The sequence below is a fragment of the Myxine glutinosa genome, chromosome 1 (assembly GCF_964187855.1).
Source record: "Myxine glutinosa chromosome 1, kmMyxGlut1.1, whole genome shotgun sequence".
NCBI classification, from domain to species: Eukaryota; Metazoa; Chordata; class Myxini; order Myxiniformes; family Myxinidae; genus Myxine; species Myxine glutinosa.
The window spans coordinates 403,379,294-403,403,946 of NC_136261.1; positions in this window are offsets into that span (position 1 = coordinate 403,379,294).

The following is a 24,653-nucleotide window of genomic DNA, read 5'->3' on the forward strand; positions in this document are numbered from 1 at the left end:
GGGGTCTTTCCCTGCCAATCCATTGGCCAACTTACTCTATGGGTTCTAAAAACCAATTCCCATTGACCAAACTGTGGTGCTCCTCAATTTGGGGTCTCACTCCCCCGATTCATCTCCCGGTGCCCTCGCACAATTTCTGGGCTGTGACGTGTAGCTCTCCCAGCAGGTCTACCCACCTGCACACCTCCACCACTGTAGTTGCCACCCGAGCTTACCTGCTCCTTACCTAACCTATCTAATTTGGGAAGGCCCCTCCTGGCTCTGTCACCCCTTGGTGCCCTCTGGCACTGGGCTACCCGGGTCCGTCCTCCGGATCCTCGGGCCCCATCCACAACTACCGGCTCCCAGAGCCCACCTGCGGCCTCACCTGGCCGACATCCTCACAGTGGTGGAGTGCCCAAACCAACTACACACACTAACAGGCTACACGCCCAGCCATTTCCACAACACTAATGCACCCATCCAAATACCATTCTGTCACCCGCACCACAGATGCCAATATCCAACCACAATTTACCTATACCCTCTACCTAACACTTACACTACCCGCCCCGGGTATTCGTGATGGGGGTCCACTCTTCCCCCATTCACACCTTCGCACCACCCACTCCACTCCATCGTTTCCACCATACTCACTCCACGACCATCCATTCCAATACTCCCCTTAATCCACACTCCATGTCTTCCACACAACCATTTATTCCATTCACCTGTTGGTGCACACCTGTGCACTCACACCTGGTGCCACCTGCACCCTTCTCTCCCCCAAGCGCATTCACGCTGATCCACAACACTCACTACTCATACACTGCTCCACACACCTGTCCAGTTCTCACACAGCATCATCTCATCTAACTACTCCCCTCTGAAACTTGCGCTTCCCAGTCGTCCCTTTAAACTATTGCGCTCCCTCGTCATTATCATCCACTCTAATCTACCTGCGTCCCCTCTACAGGTATCCTTGTCACTAACTAACCTTAACGTTACCTAATGTCATCTTCGCTAGATCCCTACACACAATATCCTAACCCACCCGGGCTAGTTTTCACTGCCATACACCCCATAATCTATAGCGCATTTGCCCCCACTCGCCATGAGGGATGGTGGATTGCCCATCCCACCACATCAGAGAGGTCCCACTATCAATTTTGCTATTCCAAATTCCAACCAAATCAAAAATTTTCCATTTACTGCCAATTCTACCCACTTATAAATTTCGTATCAAATCACTACCATCATCATCACAGTCCGCTATATCCTAGCCTCGGTGCGTCATGACATCATTAAACTCGGTTCGTAAAGCCGAGCAATGAATTCGGGTGGCTTGTCGCCTGCAGGTTGAATCTGTCCGGCTTTCAGTTCAAGGGAGGTGGTTTGGTTGGACCGAGGTTCCACGCACCATCTCGGCGCGGCACCTTGCGGTCCCGGGCCCGATGGCTCAATCTCCCCCGGTCGGAACCCCGTCCCCATGAGGGGGCACCGTTCCGCTTCCTCCCACTCACCCTTGAACCGGACCGGTCGCCTCGCCCGCCAAGGCCCGGACTCGACCGTGCGGGGCGGGGCCAAGCCCGATTCGGCAACGACGCTTCGAAGAGAAACGACGCAGCTTCGATCCGCGCCGGGCCCTGCATCCAACAAAGCACGCCGCGCCCCGAGCGCTCGCATCGGCGATCCGTCGCCCTAACTGCTAACCCGGTTACCGTCGATGCTTCACTTGCATGCTCACACGCATACGCTACCCCTTTCACCCTCACAAAACCCGGCATTCCAACGCCGTCCGTACATTCCACCAACGCACTCCCTGTTACAAACCACACCTCTCGCGCACACTCTTGCGCACACTCGCCGCTCGCACACCTCGGTCCACACCTCTCCTCCGTTACGTCCTCCGTAACACTCACCATGGGCGTGCACTCTTGCATCCACCCACTAACGCGCTCGGATGGGCTCTCCCACACTCGCGCTACCACCAACCCAGGTGTGCTTCCTCGCACACCCTCTACCATTCCCAGCGTGCATTCTCGCACCCGCTCCACCACCAACTCACTCTCCGGGTCACTCTCACCCTCGCATGTACACTCCGTACACCCCAACGTGCATTCTCGCTCGCACTCGGTTTCACTCCCACACTTTATAACACACCCACTCGCCGACGCACACTTTTTCCTCACACGCGTGCCATTTCCACTCACGCGGGACCCTTTACCAACGCCCGGGTGCCATATCGATCCCAATCGCGCGACAATTCTTTTGTCGCCAAACATCCTCCTGCAAAATCTACCCGCACAATATACAGCACGACTCACCTGGGGGATCCTTTTCTCCACGCGAACCTGCAAACTTCCATTCGGGTTAAGCACAGCATCGTGATGTGAGCAGGGACTTTGTACATAATCCATTTCTCCCTGCAATTCCCGGGCTACCTCCGTCATCTCTTCAATTTTAATTCCCAGCACTGCCTTTTCTTTATTAACCTCGGCGACCGCTGGCTTTAATAAAACACCCTCCTCTACCTCAGCGGTCGCCGGCTTTTCCAAACCCCGGGTCGCGATTTCTACCCCTGTCATTGTACCCGCGCTTTCCTCCGCTTCGCTCAACCAGCGCTTTTCGACCCGCATTACCTCCTCGTGCACCCCTAGGACCCTTTCGCCCAACTTGCGGTCTCTCTCTCCGTCCCTCTGCTCCCTTTCCTCCCTATCGGCCCTCATTCCGTTCGTTGTTGCTTCAATTTGGTTTCCCCATTGTTCCATTTTGGCTTCCATTCTATTACTCCATTTCTCCCCGTTTATTCTCAGCATCTCGGCGAATTGCGCCATGAAGTCTTGCATTTGGGCCACCGTTGGTAGTACAAAGGGTGCGGCCGCAGCTGCCCCCTCACCCACGTGCGCGAGAGCGCCATTTTGCGCGCCCGTAACCTCGTGCGCGAGGACGCCATTTTGCGAACCTGCCGCCCTCACTGCTTCGCTCTCCTCATGTCCCTCAATTTGTTCCTGGATCGATCCTGCCTCACTCTCCTCTACCGGAACGCAGCCGTCTTGATCTGCCATAGCGCGACTTTCAAAATTCGGGTTTTTATTTTAAAACAAAACAAATTTCGGTTACTTGTAATTTTGAGCGCGTTAAGCGCGTTTCGGGCCTCGTATCCCCTCCTGACACCAATTGTTACGGACACGGCTTAAGATGTTGTTTGACCGAGCGGAATGGCCGCCGTGTTCGCACAGTTCCCCCGATTCTTCCCCAACTCACCCGATTCCACCCGACGTTGACCAAATCGCGCTATGCTAAATCAAAGATTGGAAAGGACACAACGACTGGGATAGATGAAACGACGCAAGGGGTACAGTTCTCAAGACCTCCGGAGGAGGATATAATTAGTGGTGGAGAAAAGGGGTAGATTACAAGGTAATGAGGTAAAGACACAGAAAAGATGGGCACTTAGTTACAGTCTTATCTTATCCCCGACAGACCACAGACAAACGGAACAAGACTGACTTACACAGGGATTAATGGCAGGGAAGGACAGGTCGGTTGATAGCACAAGGTGCACCTTGGCTCAGGGACAGGATAAAGCACGGTCCAAAAGATGCAGGGAGGTGTCACAGCGCTCGGAGGTGGCGTCCTTCTCTCTCCAAGCTCAGCGCGCATCTGACGTCACCTCTCTCTTCCTGTGCATGCTCAGCGGGGAGTCACACGCCCTCGGCTCGTTGGCTCCGCCCCAGATGGGATCGGTCCGCCGCTTCTATTGGGTGCGGGGGTTACCGGGCTCCGCCCTTGACGAGGAGCTGACAGCGAGCCCCTACTTGGTAACCCCGTCGAGCACATGTTCGATGGCGGCTCGTTGGAAAGGCCTGGTGCCCTCCCAACACCCCCCACCAACCAAGCCGGAGTGAGGACGCGCACTCCCCACGCCGCCGCCGCTGTTGTTGTTGTTGTTGCTGAACCGTGAGGAAGAGCTGCGGGGAGGTATTGGGAGGTCCTAAACTTCCTAACGGTGCCATACAATCACATTCTGGTGCAACGAAGAGTCAGAATTAATGGAAACGAGTCCTTAACTGACATAGACTAAGAATAACTAGCAAGATGTCCTATAGTTGTCTACGTGAGATGCGGTGGACCTGGATGTGACATTTAATGGGGGAAATAGGGGAAGGTCGGGTCTACAGAGTGTTGTTTACAGAAAATGGGACTAGGGAATGGGGGATTGGGGATAGTTGGGAAGTATTGAGGAAATAGGGGAATATTTACAAGCGGATATGGATGGATGCAAATCCCATATCCGCAACAATATATATAGATAACATCATGGTTATCTGCTCTGCCAACACGAGTCCGGGTCATTGTATTATAGGGCTAACTTTGCTCGTACCAGGTGATCGATGTTAACATCTACCATATAAAACACAATGTGTGTGTGTGTGTGTGTGTGTGTGTGTGTGTGTGTGTGTGTGTGTGTGTGTGTGTGTGTGTGTTTGTGTGTCTGTCCCCCTTCACAAGGCGAGGTTTTAAAGGCTTTGAGTCGTGCTTCAGGAGGGATGTGAGAGGGTGGGTGGGGGGGGAGGGGGAGTTTAAGGGGCAATCTTTGAACATGACTGTGCGTCAACTGGTTAAAAGACCTAAAAGACTCTGAGCACCCAAAATACCCCAAGGAGCCAGAAGACCCCGAAGGCCCAATGGACCCAAAACACCCAAAATACCCTGTAGACTGTTAAAGACACGAAAGAACATGAAGACCCAGAAGAACCCAAGGACCGAGAAGACCCCAAGGCCGCTCTATCCCACCATCCCAAAATACCCAAATGACAGAGGACCCAAAAGACCCCAAGGACTCAAATGACAGAGGACCCAAAAGACCCCAAGGACTCGGACGACACAAAATACTGAAAAGACCCTGAAGACCCAACGGACCCCAAATACCCAAAATACCCCGAGGATCCAAAAGACCCAAACAACCTCAAGGACCCAAACGATAGAAGACCCAAAAGACCCCAAGGACTCAGGAGACCCCCCAAGGACTTTGAAGATCCAAAATACCCCAAAGATTCAAAAGACCCAATGGACCCCAAACACCCAAAATACCCAAAAGACCCAAAGACCCAAAAAGACCCAAAAGACCCTGAAGACTCTTAAAGACCCAAAAGACCCTGAAGACCCAAAAGACTGAAAAGAGCCTGAAGACGAAATGGACCCCAATGACTCAAATGACAGAGGACCCAAAAGACCCTGAATACCCAAAAGACTGAAAAGAGCCTGAAGACCAAATGGACCCCACGACTCAAATGACAGAGGACCCAAAATACCCCAAGGACCTGCAGAAGGCATCATCCCAGCCCCTGTGGAAGGCATCATCCCGGCACCCAGAATTGCAGCCAAGGCCCCAACTCTAACAAGATCGGTAGGGAGTCCAGACCAAGACGAGGGATCAAGGAAGCCAAACCGAGGAGTCAAGAACCAGTATGGGCATGAACTTTTCAAGACTGGGGTTTATTGGCTTAATCACGGCAGTTGTTAATTGTGCGGCCCAAGCCAAAAGAAGCACAGAGAAAATAGGTATAATCTCTACCACAGCCCAGAAGCACCTGGGTTGGGAGGGGATTTCCTCCAAGGAGATCAATAAGTTATTCAAGGCCGCCGACACAAGAAGCAACTCTGAGCAGTCGCAGGATTTATCCATGGAGTAATGAGAATAATTCAGTGGAATGCAAGAAGTCTAGCGGACCATGGTGACGAATTAAAAAGTTTGTTACTGACCTAATGCCCTGACCTGACATCATATTTATTCAAGAAACCTGGCTCAAAAGTCCCAAGCAATTCAGGATCCCTGGTTATACCTTCGTCTGCAAGGATAGAGTGAGGGGGAGTGGAGGAGGTTGTGGGGTTTTTGTGAAGCTTGGTATTTCCTTCGAGGAAATGGATTGTGATGCTGAACTGGAATCGATTGCAATCAGGGTTTCCGGCTCGAGGGAAGGTCTATTGATAAATAAACCTATGCAACCCCTGCAAACCATTAAATCTCGGACTGCTTCAGGAGGTGCTCAGGAAGTGTGAAGGGGTCGTAATCTGGTGTGGAGACTTCAATAGCCATAACTCTCTTTGGGGCTCCAATATCACGGATGAAAATGGTGAGTGCATTGAAAGTATTATTGAGGAGTTCGACTTGGTGCCATTAAATTATGGCAGTGGGACCTGTTTGAATCCATCCTCGGGGAAAACCTCCCCCCTTGATCTCACCTTCATCTCTTCGTCTGCAGCAGCAAGATGCAAATGGTGGGTGCACAGGGATAATCTGGGGGGCGACCACTTTCCGGTGTTTACAAATCTTTAATTTGAAAGGGACATCGAGGCCGCCGGTGGACCTCCCTCCTGGAATTTCTCCAAGGCCGACTGGGCTTCCTTTTCTCGTCTGTGCTCAGAGGGAGTGCAGGAAAATCTCGCGAGTGGGAACATTGCGGACATCAACAGCTCTTTAGTTCAGACTGTGAAGGCCATCACCCAGGGAACAATGCCAACCTGCAGAAGCTCACCAGGCAGGAAAATCAAAGTGCCTTGGTGGAATGTCGAGTGCTGGAAGGCCATCCGGGAAAGGAGGAAGACTCTGAAGAAAGTGAGGAAATCCTGAAGGATGGATGACGTAATAGAGTACAAGAGGAAAAGATCGCAGGCCCAGCGGGTCATAAAATGGGCCAAGACTGCTTCTTGGCGGTGCTTCTGTTCAGCCATTAACCCGGACTCCTCTCTACAAACCGTTTGGAGGAAGGTGAAATCCATGAGCGGAATTAAAGATGGGGGAAGGGTTATCCCGGTACTCATTTCCCCCGATGGAACCTCCTCCTCGAATAAGGACAAGCCTTGGGCAAACATTTCTCCGACTTGAGTCAAGAAAACAATGCCGACAGGGAGTCCAAGATGTCCAGGTTCCAGTTCCAGACCCATCACAGAAAAATCCTCAATGACTGGTGTCCCAAGAGTTTGGTGTTTAGGAGAACCTCCTCAAGAGTGGAAACACTCAATAGTCGTCCTGATCCTTAAAGCGGGGGAAAATCCTCAGAACCTGTCGTCATACCACCATATCTCCCTCATCTCGGAGGTAAGCAAGTTGATGGAGAAGATGGTGAACAGTCGCCTTGTTGTTTTCCTTGAACAGAACAACCTGTTGAATGAATCCCAGAGCAGATTCCGAAGGGGGCGTTCAGCTATCGACAACATTGTGTTTTTGGCCAACGTGGCGAGAAAATCCATCAATAGTCAGGGGGTGCTTGTTTGTGTTTTCCTGGACATCCACAAAGCCTACGATACAGTCTGGCAGGAAGGCCTGCTCTTCAAGCTGCATCATCTCAGCGACAGAGGCAAAATGTTTTGGTGGATCCGGGATTTTCTGGCCACTAGATCTTTATAAGTGAGAGTGGGGTAAACCCTCTCTTCCTACTTCCATCTGAAAGAAGGAGTCCCCCAGGGCAGCTGCTTAAGCTCTACACTTTTCAACATTGTGATAAATAATGAAGCTTCACTCTCAGGGATCCACGGCAAGATGCTGCTGTTTGCAGACGACATAGTCCTGTGGGTCGAGAGTAAAAACGTAGCTTTTGCGTTAAGGAAATTTCAGGCGGATATCAGCTTGGTGGAGCTGTGGGCCCAAAAGTGGGGGTTCCAGTTCTCTGGGCCCAAATACAAGTTCATAATCTTTTCCCGCAAGAGGATGGTCCAGGACACATCAATATCAGTTGGTGGAACCATCCTCAGAGCATCTGCTGAAGTGTCGTTCCTGGGGGTTGTATTCGACAAGGGGCTTACGTGGAGCTCCCACGTTAAGACGGTTGCAGTTAAATGCGCCAAGGGCCTAAATCGAATTTGATGCCTCACTGGCACTTCCTGGGGAGCCCACCAGGGAAGTCTTTTTCTCCTGTACAAAGCCCTTATCTGCCCTCATCTGGATTATGGTAGCCAGGTTTTTTCAGACATGTCAAAGACCAACCACAGCAAACTTGAAGCCATTCAGGCTAAAGCCCTGCGTGTCTGTCTTGGCGCTTTCATGAGTGCACCTGTCTCTGGCCTTTTGGTGGAGGCCGGGGAGATGCCTCTATCCCTCCACTGGGAGGTGTCCTGGTTAAAATTTTGGGGCAAATCTATATCCTCTGGGAACAATCACCCAGTCCGAGCAGTTTTTGCAGACTGTTGGGAGTATGATGCATGAGGCAAAAATCAAAATTCCGCTGCCTTTGGGATGGCCTGCAGGCGGGTAGCGGGTGAAATGGACCTGGACTCCTTGCCCATTGAGTCCATCAATAAAGTTCCAATCTGGCCCCCCTGGACTCTTGCTGTGCCTCAAATCCACCTGGATCTATGGGGGAGAGTTGACAAGGATAACCACTCTGCTTCCTGCATCCAGGCGATCGAGTTCATCCATTCGGTTTGGAGTCAATCTCTCCACGGTTACACGGATGGTTCCAAATTCCCTTCCCTTGGGAGAACTGCGGCAGCAATATGTATTCCTGATGTTAAGGTGACAAAGGCTAAGAGGTTATCTGATCATCTCTCCGTCTTCACAGCGGAACTCATTGCTGTCGTATTGGCACTGGAATGGATAATCGAGTTCAACCCTCTCAGTGCTGTGATCTTTTCTGATTCCCTCTCTGCACTTAAGGCACTAGAGTCTCTACAGGAGGGAAGGAGATTTGACCTGGTGGTCGAAGTACTGCACCTGATCAACATTGCTTGTTGGAAAGGATCTGTGGTCAATCTGTGCTGGATCCACACTCATGTGGGCATCGGAGGGAACGAGGCCTGCGATCTTTCAGCCAAGTGTGCGACCACATCCGAATGTGTCACCCAAATCCCTTTGGGTCTGTCTGAAATTGTGAATGTGGTCAGGGACATGATCGTCAAAAAACGGCAATCCCAGTGGGACACCGCGACTAAGGGTAGTAGCCTGGGTCAATTTTCAAAAAGTCTTAACCCCAAAGGCAAATCGTGTTAATTTAGGGCACACAAGGTTTTTAGGGGTATTGAGGCGTGCTGAACTCAAATCTGCTGTGTACCCAGCTCAAAAATGGCCGATAATGCCTCAAAATTGAGAAATCCAAGATGGCCGCCACCACTGGGCTGAAATGTATTGATGTACATATCTTTTTGACTAAACAAGGTAGAAACTTGAATGAAATGTGCTTTTGTAAGTTTTCCTATATGGGGAATCCAATGCCATATTCTGTTTTGAAATAAAATGTGAATAAACTGCTTGAAACTCATATTTATTTCTAAAATAGTCGTTTTTAACGTTGAATAATTCGTCGACCAGGTAAGATCCACAAGCCCCATCACTCTCCCTCCCCACCAGGAACACAGACCGCCCATTTAAGCCCAGAGCCACACTACATATGATTTCAATGTTGACAGGAAACATATTAGGGATGCAATTCCAATTTTGGCGAAACAAAGTAAGGTACCTCAAATAAGACTGACGCGCTTCGATGTAAACCAACATTTGACAAGCAATTTATTTATTTGTAACATCACAACAATGGCCAGAATTTTTACTTAATTGTGCATGAATTGCATGAGTTGATCATATCTTGTGGTGTGTGGTGCATTATGTGGTGATTATGTGGTGATTTATGTGGTGATTTATTATGTGGTGAGGTTATGTGGTGATTATGTGGTGATTTCATTATGTGGTGATTATGTGGTGATTTTGTGGTGATTATGATTGTGGTGATTATGTGGTGATTATGTGGTGATTATGTGGTGAGCATTATGTGGTGATTTCAATTGTCACCATGCCATTTGGTTGGGTGTGGGTACCTCTCTCAGCAGCCACGGCTCTTCAGCAAAGGACTTCTGCGACTCACTGGGACTGACACAATCTGTCAATTTCTCGACCCAGATCTCAGTCAACGGAGCATCTTCTCTTCTGGATTTGGTTATGACAAACTTCCCTGAAAATGTCTGCTGCTCTTCTTCTGCTCCAATCGGCTCATCTGATCATGTGCTTGTCAAAGTGGACATCTCTCTGACCATTCTCAGAGAGCCTCCTAAGCGTCGACGAGTCTGGCATTTCACTCAGGCCAACTGGCACGGTCTTCAAGCAGCCATCAATCATCTGGACTGGTCTCCCATCTCTACCGCCTCTGACATCAACTCATCCTGGGAATTCTTTCAAAGTAAATTGCTCTCTCTCATGCACAGATTTATCCCATCTCATCTTCAGTTGTCATACCCTTCCTCCCATCCATGGTACACGGAATCTTGTGGTGAGGCTGTTGCCCTGAAACAACTTGCTTTCGTCTCCTGGAAAGCAAATCCAACGGAAGGAAATCTCATTTCCTTTCACAAAGCCCGAAACAAGTGTGTGTCCACCCTCAGGAGAGCCAGGAAACAATATCTCACCGTTCTCAAGACCGAACTCTCTCGTCTGTCTCCCTCTTCCAAATCCTGGTGGCGTCTGGTCAAATCTGTTTCTGGTGTTTGTTCCCCCTCCATCCCCTCCCTCACCTCAAACGGCTTAACGGCTGACTCCGCACGTGAAAAAGCTGAATGCCTCAACTCTGTGTTTGCCTCTAAATCTTGTGTCCCAAACCCATCCCTCTCTGTACCCACCATACCCAGTCGTACCCAGCTGCTCCTGGACTCTGTGTCCTTTCCTCCTGACAAGGTGGAAAAGTTTCTGTCAACCCTCGACTCTGATTCTGCAACTGGTCCTGACGGCATCAGCCCACGGGTCCTAAAATCATGTTCTTCCGCTCTTTCACTCCCTCTTTCTGTTCTCTTCACCCTCTCTTTTGCTCAAGGTCATCTGCCATCTGCTTGGAAATCAGCCAACATCACCGCTTTGCACAAAAAGGTGCAAAAACAGATCCCAGCAACTACAGACCAATCAGCCTTCTCCCAATTATCAGCAAAGTCATGGAATCCATCATTGCTTCAGATATGAAATCTTTCCTCTTCTCCAATGGCTTGATCTCTGATCATCAATTTGGTTTCAGACCTGGTCACTCTACTCTGGACATGCTGCTTCTGCTTTCTCAACAATGGATGGAGGTCCTCAACGCCAAACAGGAAATTAGAGCTGTCTCCCTTGACATTTCACGTGCCTTCGATACAGTCTGGCACCCTGCTCTGCTCACCAAACTCTCCTCCTTTGGTATCCATGGAAATCTCCACGCATGGCTGGCGGACTTCCTCTCTGGTCGTAGTCAACGTGTGGCCCTGAATGGGTTTCTCTCATCTCCTCTTCCTGTTCAGGCTGGAGTTCCCCAAGGTAGTGTTCTGGGCCCTGTGCTTTTCCTGGTCTTCATCAATGATCTCTCTGACTCTCTTGAAAATCCTCTCTATCTCTTTGCTGACGACTCTACTCTCTGTCGCTCCATTCCTCATCCCTCAGATCGGCAGACTGCAGCCTCCTCATTCTCTGCAGACCTGGACAAAATCACAGACTGGGCAAACAAATGGAACATGTCTTTCAATCCTGATAAATCTCACACTCTTACGATGTCTCTCCGAAAAGACCGACTGGAAAACCCTCCCATCCACTTTCTGAATAATCCTCTCCAAGAAGTTCTGTCACTCAAGCTTTTGGGTCTCACTATTTGCCATGATCTTTCCTGGGAAAACCACATTTCAAATCTGGCCTCCAAAGCCAGTCGCCGACTGGGCATCCTCCGTCGTGTGAAGTCCTTCCTTGACACACCTGAGCTCCTCACCACATACAAGGCTTTCATCCGCAGCTCTATGGAATACTGCTCTCCCCTCTGGTCTGGTGCTCCTGCCTCACACCTAGCCCGTCTTCACGCTGTTGAAACCAAAGCGTTCAGAATCATTGGAATCTCCCGCAATGAAGCTAACTCCAAGGGCCTTTCACTCACTCACCGCAGGCAGGTTGGTGGTCTTTCCGTCTTCTACCAACTCCTCTCTGGCCTTGCCCCCCCCCCCAGCCCTCTCTGGGCTCTGTCCCCCAAATATTCCTGCAGGTCGCACAAGATCTGCCTGCAACCCTCTTATGGTTAAACTGCCAAAATCAAGACTTTCTGCTCACCTTCACTCCTTCATTCCTCTTTTCTCCCGCCTCTGGAACAAACTCCCTCACTCTCTTCAATCCCACTCTACCCTCCAGGTATTTAAAACAGCTGTTCACCACCATCTCTTATCCTCCCCCATCCAAAACCTTGATCTTTTCTACCCCCGCTAATTTTTGGTCCCCATGTGTTTTATACCTCTCCCCCCCCCACCCCCCCTCCCCTTCCCACGCCTCCTGCCCCCAAGCCCTCTCCCTCCCACACTTCTCCCTGCTCTCAAATGTTGTGGTTGTGTGCTTCCCCTTCTCTCCCCATCTTGGCTTCCGCTCCCTCTATTGTATATTTTGTTTGCCTGGTTGATTTGTTTGTGAAATAAATGTTAGCTCTTTCACGAGCCTCGATTCAGTATCCAAAAAAAAAAAATAATAATAATAATAATAATCTGCTGTCAAAGCGTTATATACAGTCCTTCATTGTATGTACAGGTAGATGTGCCCACATGAACTTATTCCCGGTCGTCATGAGTGTTCCGCCAGTTGTCGCCAAGTTTCCTGCAGTTGCACGCCTCGATGCATTCCATGCGAATTTTCCTGCAGCTGCAGCGTTGGCTGAGGCACCCCTTTGTACAACCACATGAGGTGATCTCCCTGCAAGCTTTCGGCATATGTGGCAGATAGAGTAGCCGTGGCACTAACTGACCATCCAGGTGCATCCATCCCATTTCGGTCACTGGAGGAAGATCAGGATATGGCGAGTGTGCTTGGTTCCAGACACGTGCTTGATAGTGTGAACGCATGATGTGAAACTTTGCTGCATCTGAGGTTGGTGGTAGAGTCTCTTGTGCACGACCGATACAAAACAACTTGACTCGTGCTTTGTTGCATGTATCGACCTCGGGCACGCCATTTATCTTACAGATGAATTTCTCTGTTGATGTAGCTATATTTTCGGTGAGAGGGCCCTTGCCAGGGCCAATCAGACCAGTGTGATGTTGCTGGAACACCTGCCAGGCTGTTTCCTTACCGTGGCCTCTGAACTGAGGCACACTATCACAGCCGGTGACGGCATGGATGGCAAGTAGTGTGTCCACTTGATCAGCAGATAGCAACATGCGAATTTCATGTACTGGGAAATACTTTGGAGCCTTCAACGTCCCAGCTTTCATGTAGAGACATGTACATCCCATTCTGTCACAGTGTGCTTGAAGTAGAAGAAGCACGTAGCACGTGAGTGGCATTGAATGTTCCTTTTCCGTCCAGTGTGTACTCATTAATGTAAACGTTGTCCATCGAGAAATGGACAAAGTGACCCTTTACTAGATTTTGGGGAACAACAGCACCATCGTCATCCATGGTCTCTAATGCCTTCTTAGCCAGTGCAGTGTCATGTTTGATTACCTCACAGTAACGCATGACATGACCTGCCTGGTGAAACATGTTCACCAACTCTTTCGAACGTGTAGCTTGGTGAAGGGTACTGGCCATTCCCATATGCTTAGGAGTGAGGAACTTGTCTCCATTGTCTGTGTACATAAGATCCTGAGCAATGTTGATGATTCTAAGCCGCCGTCTGGCTTCATTCTTATCATCGTCCAGTTCATCATCCTCCAGTAGACGCTGACCACCTACTAGTAACAAGTTGAGGAACATGTACAGGCTGTCGGGTATGCTGTCCATTGCTCTGTCTTCGCTGATGTCTATCCCTTTTGGTTTGGGATGTGATGAAGCTATCTTCCGACACCTTTCAGCGAGGACTTCTCAAATGAGAATCAAGAAGGCTTTAACTGAGTTCCAAGATTTATTCAAACATCGTGGGAGAAACCCAATTGTACACACTAAACATTTATACTTTTACACACTATAAAACGAAACGTCGTCCATTCACAATAGGGATTCTCTCTTCCAAGCCTCGCAGTGTCCCGTTATATAATCCCCGGCTGCTTTGATCTTGTTCAGTTGGAATTTTGGGGTCACCACAAAGCTTGGCCAGGTCAATCTTCTTGGCACCAAAGTCCATCTGGGTTCTGTCATGAAGCGACTAAGAAGTTTACCACAGATGACTATCACATAGGGACAGAGAAGAAACCATTGTTCTCGCCAATAAGGTCAATCTTCTTTGACCTGTTCAATCTCACTAATTGACGAATGCATTCCAACCGGGCTAAGTCAACACTCTGCCCTTGGGCCTTTCTACTGGAGGGCAAAGTTTATTTTACAGATAGCCGATTGTCGTCTTGGTTCCATATTCACGGCTTTGCTCAGACTGCACACTTTGAAAGCACATTCTGTCTTTCATACAATTTAACTGTTGGCAATAACTCGCCTATACATGTCCTATATAATTCCACAGGATGTGGCAACATGTCACCACGGATCTGCAATGCCACATGGACCATGCTCAGGAACGTATCCTGATCCTCATGTTTGAATGAAGGAATGAGTCTATTAATATCAGTGGTGTCGTCTTTCACCATTGCTGACACTGGAATATGCCGGAATTTGGATAGAACCAATACAGTATGAGGTTCATTTCAAGGCCGATCATGTAGTACAACGACTTCATACATGCCCTCAAGACGGTCAGCTAATTTGTCCTTGGAAGTGTTCCTCTGACTCAGAAATGAAGATGGTATATCTAATTTGAGCATCACTAGCTACTGTGCAGTACCTGTCCCACACATTTACTGGATCCTGGATATCAGCTTGCTCTGCTGATTGTTCAAGTTCTTGGCAAAGCCACGCTAACGTCATCTCCGTGCTCTGGAGTGACGTATTTGCTGGGCGTTTTGTCTTATGTTTGAACTTGACGATGTAACTCGTGTGATATTTTCCATCTGCAGCTGTAAAATCAGTTACACAAGCTCGTCGAACTCTTAAGAATTGGTCATACTTCGCTGCTTCCAATATTCTGCTGATGAATTTCATTTCTTGTATGAGATGAAGTGCTTCTTTCTGATCTGGTTGACAAAAGATACACTGCTTCCAATCTATCTGAGGTATTTTGCTCCATAGACTAACATTTTGCAGATTGGCATTTGGTGTGGATGCAGATGAACTTTGGTCATTCATGTCTTTCAATCCAGCCTTCCTTAATCTTTCAACTCTAAATTTACTCATGCAACTAGATCGGCAGTCCTTATGCCAGGAGAACGGTTGAGGTGAGTCTGCTCGAAGTATTTCAGTAAGTCGATCAGTTGCATCTCGGAAATTGTCATTATATAATTCCGACCGGAGTTGCCTCATGGAATGAACTGACTGGAGACCACCACTGCTGACTGTCATGAGCTTTTGCTTCTTGTCTTTCTGGCATATGAGGCATAACTGTGGCTCCTGTGACACTGGTCTTTTACGAGTACGGTCTTTGCCTTCAGCCATGTTTTCAGTCACCGGTAGATCAATTCAGACCTGCAATTAAAAAGGAGTTGATTATACCATCGCTAGTAATTACAATGACGTACAAAGATGTTCACATCAAATATTCCATCACAGCATATTGGGTATATCTGAAAAGAAAACTGCAAAGTAAGTAAATTATTCATGGACACCTCGGATCAACCTGCTTGTGGATCTTATCTGGTCGACGAATTATTCAACATTACAAACGACTATTTGAGAAATAAATATGAGTTTCAAGCAGTTTATTCACATTTTATTTCAAAACTGAATATGGCATTGGATTCCCCATATATGAAAACCTACAAAAGCACATTTCATTCAAGTTTATACCTTGTTTCGTCAAAAAGATATGTACATAAATACATTTCAGCCCGGCAGTGGTGGCCATCTTGGATTTCTCAATTTTGAGGCATGATCGGCCATTTTTGAGCTGGGCACACAGCAGATTTGAGTTCAGCACCCCTCAATAAACCTAAAAACATTGTGTGCCCTAAATTAACACTATTTGCCTTCAGCACTTTAAATATGCACATTTTCAGAAAATTGACCCAGTCTATAGGTTTTGTTACAGGGTGAATCCAGTCGTAACCCCCCCTGTTCGACTACCTCAGCTGTCCCGCAGAGACCAGGTAGCTCTCTCCAGGCTTAGACTTGGGCACTGTCGCCTTCATGCGTACCTTCACGTGATAGGGTGTCACCCTTCCGGGACTTGTGACGCCTAAAGGGAACCTGAAGATTTATCCCACTTATTTATTGGATGCCACCAATACGACGGACCTAGGTTGCTTCAATTTAAAATCGTTAGAGAGGAGGGTCTGACCTGCCCGTAATTTTTGGTCATTTAACCAGAAGCATCCTCGTTTGTGCAAGGCGGTCCTAAAAACTTTTTGAAAGCGTGTGGGAGACCTATATAGTTTTATGGATGTTCCATAGACCTCCTTTTCAATACTTTTTTTTTTTTTGCAACACAGTGTGTTCAGGCACGTGGCGTGTGTGGAGCCTCATGGCTCTGAAAACGCCATAAATCACAAAAGAAGAAGAAGAAGAAGAAGAAGAAGATACACCCTTGGATCTCGGAAATTGCATTTCGGAATTAGCGGCGCTGGATGGTGGTTATTGGTAGGGGGTCGTGGAGCTGCATGGTGGTTATTGGCGGTGTTCGTGGAGCTGCATGGTGGTTATTGGCGGTGTTCGTGGAGCTGGATGGTGGTTATTGGCGGTGTTCGTGGAGCTGGGTGATGGCTATTGGTGGTTAAGCATTGGGATGGAGAGCCCAGTGGCACTTCGGGGCTGCCTGGTGGACGTGCTGACCAAGCTGTTTCATCGAAGGTGCCCACCCTCAGGAGAGCCAGGAAACAATATCTCTCCGTTCTCAGGACAGAACTCTTTTATCTGTCTCCATCTTCCAAATCCTGGGGGCATCTGGTCAAATCTGTTTCTGGTGTTTGTTCCCCCTCCATCCCCTCCCTCACCTCAAACGGCCACATGGCTGACTCCGCACGTGAAAAAGCTAAATGCCTCAACTCTGTGTTTGCCTCCAAATCCTGTGTCCCAAACCCATCCCTCTCTGTGCCCACCGTACCCAGTCGTACCCAGCTGCTCCTGGACTCTGTGTCCTTTCCTCCTGACAAGGTGGAAAAGTTTCTGTCAACCCTCGACTCTGATTCTGCAACTGGCCCTGACGGCATCAGCCCACGGGTCCTAAAATCCTGTTCTTCCACTCTTTCACTCCCTCTCTCTGTTCTCTTCACCCTCTCTTTTGCTCAAGATCATCTGCCATCTGCTTGGAAATCTGCCAACATCACCGCTTTGCACAAAAAAGGTGCAAAAACAGATCCCAGCAATTACAGACCAATCAGCCTTCTCCCAATTATCAGCAAAGTCATGGAATCTATCATTGCTTCGGATATGAAATCTTTTCTCTTCTCCAATGGCTTGATCTCTGATCATCAATTTGGTTTCAGACCTGGTTACTCTACTCTGGACATGCTGCTTCTGCTTTCTCAACAATGGATGGAGGTCCTCAATGCCATACAGGAAATTAAAGCCGTCTCCCTTGACATATCACATGCCTTCGATACGGTCTCACACCCCACTCTGCTCACCAAACTCTCCTCCTTTGGTATCCATGGAAAACTCCACGCATGGCTGGCGGACTTCCTCTCTAGTCGTAGTCAACGTGTGGCCCTGAATGGGTTTCTCTCATCTCCTCTTCCTGTTCAGGCTGGAGTTCCCCAAGGCAGTGTTCTGGGCCTTGTGCTTTTTCTGGTCTTCATCAATGATCTCTCTGACTCTCTTGAAAATCCTCTCTATCTCTTTGCTGATGACACCACTCTCTGCCGCTCCATTCCTCATCCCTCAGATCGGCAGTCTGCAGCCTCCTCACTCTCTGCAGACCTGGACAAAATCACAGACTGGGCAAACAAGTGGAACATGTCTTTCAATCCTGACAAATCTCACACTCTTATGATGTCTCTCCGAAAAGACCGACTGGACAACCCTCCCATCCACTTTCTGAATAATCCTCTCCAAGAAGTTCTGTCACTCAAGCTTTTGGGTCTCACTATCTGCCATGATCTTTCCTGGGAAAACCACATTTCAAATTTGGCCTCCAAAGCCAGTCGCCAACTGGGCAGTGGGCATCCTCCGTCGTGTGAAGTCCTTCCTCGGCACACTTGAGCTCCTCACCACATCCAAGGCTTTCATCCACAGCTCAATTGAATACTGCTCTCCCCTCTGGGCTGGTGCTCCTGCCTCACACCTAGCTCGTCTTCACGCTGTTGAAGCCAAAGCGTTCAGAATCATTAGATTCTCCCGCGATGAAGCTAACTCCGAGGGCCTTTCACTCACTCACCGCAGGCAGGTTGTTGGTCTTTCCATCTTCTACCGACTCCTCTCCGGCCTTGTTCCCCCAGCTCTCTCTGGGATCTGTCCCTCAAATATTCCTACAGGTCGCACAAGATCTGCCTGCAACCCTCTTATGGTTAAACTGCCAAAATGAAGACTCTCTGCTCACCTTCACTCCTTCATTCCTCTTTTCTCCCACCTCTGGAACAAACTCCCTCACTCTCTTCAATCCCACTCCTCCTTCCAAGTCTTTAAAACAGCTGTTCACCACCATCTCTTATCTTCCCCCATCCAAATCCTTTATCTTTTCTACCCCCGCTAATTTCACCCCACATCTACTTTTTTGAAATGCCAACCTCTTTCCTGAAGTCCTTGGTGTCCTTGGTGTCCTTGTGTTTTATACTTCACACCTCCCCCCCCCCTTCCCACGCCTCCTCGCCCCCAAGCCCTCTCCCTCCCACACATCTCCCTGCTCTCAAATGTTGTGCTCTCAAGTGTTTGTGTCCTTCCTCTTCTCTCCCCTTCTTGTCTACCACTCCCTCTTTTTATATATTTTGTTTGTCTGTTTGATTTGTTTGTGTGATAAATGTTAGCTCTTTCACGAGCCTCGATGCTGTATCCAAAAAAAAAAAAAAAAAATTATAATAATTTTCAAAGTTTCTTTTTTCTTTGATAACATTTTTCTTTATTCCTTTCAACTTTTTATCACTCTTTTCAATATTATTATCAATATAATTATAAGCATAAGCCTCAGACCTCAATCCTATAAATTCACCTTACACACCCAATTCATCCTAAAACTTTCCAAAAACCTTTATATTTTTTGATGAAAACAACTTATCATCCGGCTTGTAATTACTTGTATCGTATACAGTCACGTGAAAAAGTAAGTCCACCCCATGAAAATGTTTTGACCTTTTCAACATACAGCTATTTGATCTTCATTTCAACAATATTGATAGATAAAGGTGATATAATATAACAAATATCATGAAACATTTACATTTTGTAGTCCATTATATAATGTAAATAAACATAAATGCAAATTTCGCATGTGGAAAAAGTAAGTACACCCTTGGCTCGAATAGGTGGTATTGCCCCCTTTGGCAGAAACAACCTCAAGTAGGCGTTTCTTATAACTGTCTACCAGTCTCTGACATCGACTGGGAGAAATTTTTGCCCACTCCTCCATGCAGAATTATTTCAGCTGTGCGATGCTTAAGGGGTTTCTTGCATGCACAGCTCGTTTCAAATCCCCCCACAACATCTCGATGGGATTTAGATCCAGGCTTTGACTTGGCCATTTCAGAACCCTCCATTTCTTTCTTTTCAGCCATTCCTTTTTGGATTTACTGGTATGTTTAGGGTCATTGACATGTTGCAAGGTCCACCTTCGGTTGAGCTTCAACTTTCCGACAGATGGCCTCACATTATCCTCAAGCACCCTCTGGTACAATGAAGAATTCATAGTGGTTTCTATGATGGTGAGCTGCCCAGGCGCTGATGCAGCAAAGCTGCCCCAAACCATAATATTTCCACCACCATGCTTTACAGTTGGTATCAGGTTCTTCTGGTCAAATGCTGTCTTTGGTTTTCGCCAAACATGTCTTCTGGTACTGTGGCCAAATAGCTCTACCTTTGACTCATCTGTCCAGAGCACATTGTTCCAGAAGTGCTGGTCTTTGCCGAGGTGTTCATTTGCAAACTTTAGTCTTGCCCTGATGTTCTTTCTGGACAGCAAAGGTTTCCTCCTGGCGCACCTCCCATGTAGATCAAATTTGTGCAGCCTCTTTCTAATGGTAGACTCGTGCACTTTGACATCAACAGTGGCAAGAGCTACCTGTAGGTCTCGTGATGACATTCTGGGGTTCTTAGAGACTTCTTTCAGCATCTTGCAGTCTGCTCTCGGGCGGAACTTGCTGGGGCTGCCTGGCCTGAACAAGTTATCAGTTGTTTGGAATCTTCTCCACTTGTAGATGATCATCCGGACAGTCGAATGATTGATTTCAAATTGTTTGGAGATCTTTTTAAATCCCTTCCCAGACTCGGAGGCATCTATAACCTTCTTTCTGAAGGCCTCAGAGAGCTCTTTTGATCTAGGCATGGTGACGTCGCACACTTCAACAACAAAGAACAAACCAAACTAAATGTCTGAGGTTTCAATAAGACAGGTTCCTCCAATATCCTCTCTGACGATGTTCTCATCATTTGCGCCTGAGTTGGTGCACCTGATTCTAATTTTAGGTATTTGAAGTAGTGCTAAATGTAGGGGTGTACTTACTTTTTCCACATGTGAAATTTGCATTTATGTTTATTTAAATTATACAATGGATGACAAAATGTAAATGTTTCATGATATTTGTTATATTTTATCACCTTTATCTGTCAATATTGTTGAAATGAAGATCAAATAGCTGTGTGTTGAAATATGTTGAAAAAGTCAAAACTTTACATGGGGTGTACTTACTTTTTCACGTGACTGCACATCAATATCATCAATCATATCTGAATAAACATCTTCTGTATCCATTTTCAAAATAAAACTATCTGTATCCATATAAAGGAGATTATCATCATTTTGATATTTCTTCCTTCAGTTATTGTAAAAGTAATGATACATTAATGACTTTGATAAATCACGAATTTATGTTCCAATATAAATAGGCTTATCCATTTCAATACTTTCTTTAACCAAATGGATAGCACAAAAGTTCTCGGAAAACACCTCTGATCTTTGAAAACTGGGTCTATTAATTAATTTTGTTGCTTGTTTCCAAGATGTAGCAAGTCTTATGTTTTGTCTATTTCTAACATTTTCCATTGTCTTTCCAAATACAGCATTATTCATCAATTTATTAAAGTCCTTCTCAAAAATCTGTCTTTGCTTCTGTTCTTCTCTTTGTATTAAAATCAATACATGTTTTCAACCAATGACTTTGGTTAAACTTTAAAACTCTATGAATCTTCTTCCCTCTTAACCCTGCTGATAAATATTGTCTCAAGTTCCTTTGGTGTAAAACATAATTTCCTTTATTATACAGACTTGGCATTTAATATGGAATTTTTTTTTTTTCTTGACTTGGGTTTACTTTCTTAACTCAGGATATCAATCTGGTGAGTTTCTTTTACACTTTGGTGATTTATTTGTTAAAAGAACCATGTCACTGATTGTCTGTCGCAGCAAGAAGTCAACAACAGGATTATATCACAGGTGGCGTGGCAAAATGTACGGACAGGTGCATTTGATGATTGGCTTCACAGTCGGGTATACAAGGGTTGTTGCGTTCTGTTTTAGTGGAAAACAACTGCTGCACATCTCCAAAAGTTATTGCCGCTTCCTCTGGAGATGGTCCGTCAACTCGACAATGCTGTTTGTCATGGAGAGGTGGCTTTACAAAATTACGGCATGAAACAGCGTGCTATTGCTCGGCAGTATGGCATCACTCAAGGTCAGGTGTCAAAGATCCTGAAACGAAATGCTCAGAGGGGTGTCCCTACTCCAATACCGAGGCCTGGACGTCCCCGCAGAACCACAAGGAGGGATGATCGCCAGCTGCACCGGTTAGTCCGCAATGGCCATACCAAGTCAGCTAATCGGCTTAGGGCTGAGTGGCAGCAACTGACAAATGTGCCTGTATCCAGAAGGCTAGTCAACCAACGATTGGTTCAAGCAGGCTATCGTGCCAGGCATCCCCTGAGAAAGCCACGCCTGACCAGACAACACCGCCAGCACCGATTGCAGTGGGCCAGAGAGCACCGTCAATGGCAGCCAGGACACTGGAATCACGTGATCTTCGGTGACGAGTCTAGATTTCTGGTCTATCGTCAAGATGGCCGCGTCCGAGTGCGCAGACAAGTGCATGAAGCCTACAACAAAGATTGTATAGTGCCAAGAGTCCAAGCTGGAAGTGGTGGGGTGACCGTTTGGGCTGCTTTTCATGCAGGGGGCAAAACTGATCTGGTTGTTCTGAATGGAAACCTGAACAAGTTCAAGTACAGGGCCATTCTGGAAGAAACATTGCTTCCATTTGCTTGTGCAGCCTTTCGAGGAAACTATGTCTCGAAGATGACAATGCACGGCCTCATCGTGCTCGCATGATCCAACACTTTCTTGCTGACCATGGTGTGGAGCATGTGGAGTGGCCTGCCATGTCCCCGGATATGAATCCGATAGAGAACTTGTGGGCAGAATTAACGCGTCAAATCGACAAGTTGGACCAGCAGCTTACCTCTGTGCGTGAATTGCAGCAGGCTATTGTCACTGCATGGCAAGCGATTCCTGTCCAAACCTTGGGAAATCTCGTGAAGAGCATGCCTCGACGTGTATGTGCTCTCCTGAATGCTCGTGGGGGTTACACGAAGTACTGAACTGTAATTTTACTGTACGTAATCCCAGTCGTAATTTAACTTTTGTTTTTGTTAAAATAAATTTTGGCTAATGTGCAAAATAAAGAGATACTTCTGGAAAACGTACAGAAGTTTAACACAGTACTGTCCATGAATTGAGTTCGATATCAGTTGACATCACTTTCAAGGATCAATTTATTTGTTTCGAAATGTCAAATGTGGTTTTTGTTTCTTTTAAAGGTCACATAAACAAAATCTAGAATAATTTCAACATAATTCCAATGAACTTTTGGTTCTAAGACATCTTGAAAAGTAAGTTCACCCCCACAAAAGAAATATTCCATATTAAATGCCAAGTCTGTATAATGTAGTAAGTAATTTTTCTGTTGATTTACCTTTTGTATTGAATGATTGTTGATAATCACTTAACCATTCTTTTCTTGGTCTTTCTTTATCAGGAGCATAAGGCAGATCCTTATGTTTATTATGAAGTTCTTTGGGATATTTCAAATCTACCTCAAAATAATATCCAATTTTAGCTTTATCCAATTCTTTTTGTATAGAGATAACGATATCCTGTAAAACCTTTTCATAAACTTTCTCTTTAACCCACCTAAGTTCTCCATAAGGTAGGGCTTGAGACATAGCCCATCCATACAAATTGTTAGCATCATAATACATCAAATAAGAACTATCTTTTGTAGCATCATAATTAGAAAGATATTTGTTGTTAGCTTTAGCATATCTACTCGAACATACTTGAGATATTCCTCCTCGTTTAGCCTTTTCTGTCATCAAAAGCTTATCACCATCACTGATCAAATCCAAATTCTGTTTTGTCATTTTTAACAAAGCACACCATCAGCCAATAGTAAGACATCAGTTTTAAGATACAAATCATGATACTTTCCAAGGTTCTTTATAATAAACTTTTTCCAAACATTTTGTGCTTGAGTATAATCTTTATCAGTTATATGACTTTTATTTAATTTGTTATAGAAATTTTCTTTTGAGGGAAGTTGTGTTTCTTTAAATCTCTCAAATTAATCCAGATAATCATATGGATATATCCCCTTTTGTGATCAGAGTTCAATCTGTTCTTGTTTTATGGAATACTCTGAAAGACTCGGAAAGTTTTAAATATTTGATACCAAGTTAGATAATGGACTTTGCATATACTTGAATGAGTCAACAAAACTTATATTAGTTATAGGAGATGTTTGAATTTTTTTGTGAATGAAATGTATTTCTGATCTGTGTTAGGAATTGCAGAAATGTCTCCAGAAGTCTTTGAAAGTTCATTTATAAATAGATGTGTATCATAATGTGCGTTGTTGTGAAGAACGACTGGAATGAAAGAGGGGAGTTTATAATTAATGTCACAACTTTGATGAGCCAGACCTCTATACTATATTTACCTGTGAGATGACAATGATCTCTAAACTTTAGACCTTCAACAATTTTCTCCTCACAAATATGACAGACAGCCTTTGGCTGCCCAAATTCTGTTTCACCTTCTTTTGTTGAGGACATTGGTTTGTTGGTTTCTCTCATTATCTTGGTTAATCGAACACAGTCTTTCTAGTCGTTTCACAAACTCCTCTGGGGCATTTGAGCCTCTATAAAGTTCTAACTTGTTGTATTCATCACCAACGGATGATTTGATATAATAACAGAAACTACAAGGAGTATGTTTTTGATATTTACTCGTGTATGATTTTTTTTGGATCTGGAGAATCAGTATCTATTTTTTCAAGGGTACTTTCAAAGTCAGTATATATCACGATTGGATGTTTTATAGTCTTGTTGAAATCTTTAAATGATATGTTTGCACCTACTTTTGGCATATTAATTACGGTGGATTTATGATCACTGCAGTATTTTGAATGTTGGTTTAATCTTTCTTTGGTATGAAAGAAGTTAAGACAACGCTTACAAAGATATGTTTTACAGTTTCTTTTGACTACTTGTGAGGTGATTAATCGAGACAAATTTTTGATGTAAGCATAATGTGAATTTTCTTCTAAACTAAAACAAAGAAGGTCAACATGAGTTTCATCAT